The following is a 6000-nucleotide window of genomic DNA, read 5'->3' as shown; positions in this document are numbered from 1 at the left end:
GCCTCCTACAACCCATCCATCACGTAAAGTGGCAAACTTTACGTGAATCCAAAGAGATCTATGCGTTTTCACTCTAGGGTTTGGGTTTGGGACAAGATGGCTCCATCAACCACTCACAAACAGGGACTTTCATGCACTCTAGACCTTCTCCCTTCTAGATCTGAGGTAGCAACCTCAGATCTAACCCCTAAACTCCAATACATCCCAAGATATGATCTCTAACACCCCCAAAATGATGCATCTAAGAAATAGCAGCTCAAAAACGAGATATTACCTCAAAGGAACGCCCCAACTGCAATGAAACTCGAATCCAAGCAAAGCCCCTTGCTCCAAGCCTCTTACCCTTCAAGATTTCCTCAACAATTGCTTCTCCAAGCTTCCAAATGCACTTGATCCACTCACACACGAGGGTTAGGGTTTCTGGACTTGAGGATAAGTAAGGAGGCTGGGGGAATGGATGTTATGTTCTTTATATAGGGCTCAACCCCGAGAATTAGGGTTTTCTCCACTCAGCGCCTACTCGCCGAGTCCATTACACTGACTCGCCGAGTCGGCCACTTAACACGCGACCAAGTCGCGACTCTACTCGCCGAGTCCGCACATGGACTCGCCGAGTCACTTTTTCCTAATTTACTCTTTTAGCCCTTCAACTCTACTCTTGATATTTCGGGATGTTACACGAACGCCGTCATGGTGACCGGAAGCTGGGGAAAAGCAGTTTATGGGACTTGAAATAGTCCATCAGACTGTTGAAAAGTTGAAAGTAATTAGGGAAAGGATGTTAGCAGCTTAAGATCGACAAAAGATCTATGCTGACAAGAAAAGACAACCGATATCATTCGAAGTTGGAGATTCGGTTTTACTTAAAGTCTCGCCGTGGAAGGGAATTATAAGATTTGGTAAAAGGGGAAAGTTGAGTCCAAGGTTTATTGGACCATTTAAAGTAGGGGTGTGCAAAAAAACCACATAAACCGCACAAACCGCCCACACCGCACCGCATAATGCGGTTTACAATTTCACGGTGCGGTCTGCGGTTCGTAATTTTGTCAAACCGTACTACACGGCGCGGTTTGCGGTTTATAGTTACCAAACTGCGGTTCAAACCGCACCGCATTGTATTAATAAAAATTATATATATATATATATATATATATATATATATATATATCAAAAGTTTCCAATCACCAAATACTTCATACTGTCGAATAACTTTTTTCTATATCTGATGGTTAAATTTGATAATTAAAGACTTAAAAGACTATGATATCAATTTCATAAGTCACAACAACTTAGACAAATATTATGTGGTTTTTTTGTTTGCAATATCTATGCATTTTAAAGGGTATGCAATATAATTAATAAAATTTGAAAGTGTTTAAATGGAATGATTAACAACAAAAGTTATAAATTGGAACAACTTATCAAACCGCATAAACCGCACAAACCGCCCGCATGAAACTGCACCGCATAATGCGGTTTAGAGCTTTCGCGGTGTCGTTTGTGGTTTCCAAAAAACTCAAACCGCATGTGCGGTGCGGTTTGCGGTTTCAACTCTAAACCGCACCAAACCGCACCGCGAACACCCTTAATTTAAAGTTCTTCGGAGAATCGGGAATCAAGCTTACAAGATAGAATTACCGGAAGAAATAGAGGGTATTCATAACACCATGTGTGTTATTTGAGAAAGTTCAAAGGAGATGTGCTCGACATAATTCCAATTTCTGAATTAAGGTTGGATGAAAACAAGAGGTTAATTGAAGAGCCCGAGGCAATCGTTGACAGTAAGATTAAGAAGTTGCAACGCAAGATGGTCGATATAGTGCTTGTGCATTGGAAACATACGAATGGGCCAAATCTCACCTGGGAAACGGAGAGTGACATGATGAGTCGCTACCCGCAGTTGTTTGTTGATGTGTGATTCTAGGGACAGAATCATCCTAAGGGGGAGAGAATTGTAACGTCTGTGTTTCTAGGCTAGACATTAATATTGACATAATAGTCTAGGTTAACTTTTGTAACTCATTTTGAAGAAATGAAAAGGAATTATGTGAATATTATGTGAATTATGTGTTGTATGCTTAATTATTAGGATTTAATTAATTAAGAATAAAAATGAGCGTCGAAAACAAATATTAGATAAATCCGATATCCGTTAAGAAAGTTATAGTGGTTGTGACAAGGATTCCAGATATATAAAGAATACCGACATCCGAGTTATAACGAAGAAGTTATGACATGTCGAAGTTCTGCGACAAAACCGACACGGTGCCGAACAACGTAAAAAGTGAGTTTTTGATAAACTACTTTTTAGCCTTAGTAATCTAAATGAAAATCGCAGTGTTCATTAAACCGAGAGTATGTATAAAAAGAACGTCCAAATCTAACTTCGTATGAGGAAGTTATGATTTTTCTAAGTTTCAGCTTAGCAGTAGACAGCTAAAAACTCGAATTTTGGATTGAGTGTTTTTTAGCCTACACAACCTACACGAGAATTGAAGGTCTCGTTAATAGGAGTACAACAGTAAAAAGACAGACGAAAACGGACGTCGGATGAAGAAGTTATGAAATTTTAACGGATTTCCTGTCCCGGTCTGTTAAAAATAATAATATTAAAATTAAATTCAAAATTAGCCGACGAAGTCTAAAGGAAAGTTGTAGAGCGTAATTTTACCTACGTGTGCATATAAGGAACGTAAAAAACGGAGCCCGTATGCGAAAGTTATGGATTTTAGAAGTTTTAGCACAAAAATCGAGAAAAAAAAAGCTAAAACCGAGGAATTTCGCATGGCTAGTGTTTGGCCACGTCACCCGGAATCTCACATGCATGCCACGTACTCATTGTTGATTCGACCTAAGGGAGGCCCAACCGAAGCAAGCCGCGTGTCACCTCGTGTCCGAAGGAGCTTAGTCACCGATGCGCTGTGCAGCCTAGAGTCCGATGCATGCCCAGGTGACTCCTCGCGTCCAAAGCCGCCTCACCTCGCACCGACGCGTGTCGCATCAGCTGTCTGAGCTTCGCAGGCGCCACATCCCATCCCTCGGACCCTAGACCTCGGTCCAATCAGAAGCCCACACCTGGACCCTCACACGTGCGAGCCATGTGCCTTCTCTTCGGATCTGCCGCCGCATGGAGTCCTCTCAGCCATCCGATCAGAAGCCTCGCCCCTATAAATAGAAGGGTGCGAGACCTCCCGAGTATATTTTGGAAAAGTGACATTTTACACCCCTAAACCCATATTTCTTTCATTCCAACTTCCCCCAAAGCCCCGGTATTATACCAAACACTCAAAACATGCCCCGAAGTGCCCGAAGACCCGAAAAATTTTATATTTTCGGTTTTGAAGCCCAACCCTCGCAGAGCCCGGTTTTTTAATAAAACTCTCAGTTTTATTAGAAACGATTGTTTTAGGAAATGAAGTGCTGCCCGATTATCATTAAATCATGTGAGTGTATAGTTACTTTCATCTTACACATAGATATGAAGTATTTTATATAAAATACGTGCTATGTGAATATATATTGCTTGTTTATTTGAGGTGGATGTTGAAAGAATGATTTATAAAGATTTTTAAATAACTTAAAACTGTATATGTATTTTTTTTATCTACAAAATGTTGGGTAAAACATGGGTAGATGAAATAGTTGGTCTGTGATGAAAGATGAGTTGGATAAAAGAGATGATCGGTGATATAGATCATGAGATGAGGGTGAGTGGTGAAATATGAGATAATCACTTACCCAAACGTTGGCCCCCGTCATTCAACAGAGTATGGATGACAACCATGGGATATTTTAGATGATCTGTGGAACACTAGCAGGCTCGCAACTTGTAAGTGTGGGAACTATATGTTCATCGGTTGTACTCTAAAAACCCATTGACATGTATTGCAGGGAGATTCCTGTAAATAATATTGTCGATAAATAAGAGCTATGGACTTAGCACATGTTGTATAAACCCTGACAGCTATGGACTTAATGCCTGTTGTATAATCCCCAACGACGATGTGACTTCATGCCTATTCCTTAGGATGGATCCTTAGGAATGAGTGATAGTTGATTCTTAGGGTAAATCCTTAAGAAATAAATAAGATAATGGGGTTGGGGTAATTTGGTTGATTGTTTGATATTTAAGCATAATAAGTTTATTTATTGTGGGTTGAAAACCCTATATGCTCACCAGACTCCTAAGCTTGACCCACTCAACTTTTTATATTACAGGTAGTGGACCCCGGGCATAGTCGGATGATGATGAGTGATTTTTGGATTATAGGCCAGTAGTTGTAAATAACTGTTGTAAGGCTTATACTGTCTTGTTATGCTTTTGATCTGTATCGAAACATGACATCTCGAGGTTTTGATATAAAATGAAAATATATATTTCTTAAAGAAAGGTTTTGATAAAATTTTATCATATTTTGTGTTGGGAACAAATTCCGCAACATCTTTGAAAAGGATTACTCTGATTTATTTTAAAAATCATAAATTAATTCGGTCTTTTCTGGCCGAGAAAATTGGGGATGTCACAATTTTGTATTTTGATATGAACCTTCAAGTGTTTTAAAATATTTTAAAGAATTACTAGATGATTCTGTCATATTCTTAAACTTAATGATCTAATCATTTATTTAATATCTTCTAATTTTTCATTTTGATTTTCAGTAGATATTGTAGGTTGACATTTCGAGATGGAGAATCTACTTGTTATAGTTGAAATTGGAGGTTCTGTAATTGGATTTTTTTTTTATTAACGGAGTAGTTATTATTGGTTGAAAATTAGTTTCATTAAATATTATATTATTAGTTATATTTGGTGATTCAAGTTATAATAGATGAGTAAATAATTTATCTATATAAATTCTATCTTTTGTTTTAAATGTAATACTATGATGAAAATTTGTTAATGCATAATTTATTTGATATGTAATAGTAAACGGATGATTACCTTTTAACATAAAATTTTGTCTTAATAATTTATATCGTACAATAATACTATTACTTAGATTTTTATCTTTAAGACTTAATCCTAGTTGAATATTAATATTAAATTTTATTTTTCCTTCAATTAAATTACATTTTCCTTTTGCAATCATACTTTCTTGATTATTAATTATAGGATCATCTCTGATTTCTAATTCTATAGGTGTATCTAAATCGCTAAAAGTACTTTTTAAAATTACTTGAATAGTTGATATATGAATATAAGCAATTTTTATTCTATCTACTTATTTAATATTAGATAATCTATTTCTAATTTGTTGTTTATTTATTATGGGTATAATAATATTTCCTTGAGTTGATTCTATAGGTATTGGTTCTTCTCCTATAATTTTTCCATAATATATAATATTTTTTCTAGAAAAGAAAATTTTTAATGGGTTATTTCTAAAATTATGTTTTTTTGATAGTGTAAAATTTGATTTTTTATAGCATCTTTATTAATATTATTTTTGTTAATTAAAGCATCAAAAGTGTATACAGATTCATTTTCTTCGTTATTAATAATGATTGGTGAATTTTCTATTTCTTGAGACATATTTAACAGATTAGTTTTGTAATTTTATCTTCTAGATTTTTTATTTTTTCTTGTTTCCAATTTATACTATTATTTATTATATGTATTGCTTCAATATTGGATATACAATTAACTATTGATATGTTAGAATCTATTTTTAATTTTAAAAGAATTTTTTTAGATTGTTTCAATGTTTTACTAAAAAAATTTAGCTCTTGTTTATTAGTATTTAGATTTGAAAAACTCATGATTATAATTCTATATGAACATAAATTTATTTTTGTTTGAGAAATGATGGTGATAGTGGCGTTTAATATGTCTATTAAATTTTATGATGAGTATGGCAAATGATATGCATGAATATAATAACATTTATAATGACGCATGATGAATGTTTTTCTTTTGAATGAAACGGATGAATACTCATATTTATAATAAAGATGATAAGAACGAAACTTAGCTCTGATACCAAAATTAAAGACATGAAA

Source organism: Lactuca serriola, chromosome 9 (assembly GCF_051521515.1).
Source record: "Lactuca serriola cultivar US96UC23 chromosome 9, Lser_US96UC23_V15, whole genome shotgun sequence".
Classification (NCBI taxonomy): domain Eukaryota; kingdom Viridiplantae; phylum Streptophyta; class Magnoliopsida; order Asterales; family Asteraceae; genus Lactuca; species Lactuca serriola.
The sequence above is the reverse complement of the archived record's forward strand: the minus strand, read 5'-3'. Positions refer to the sequence as shown.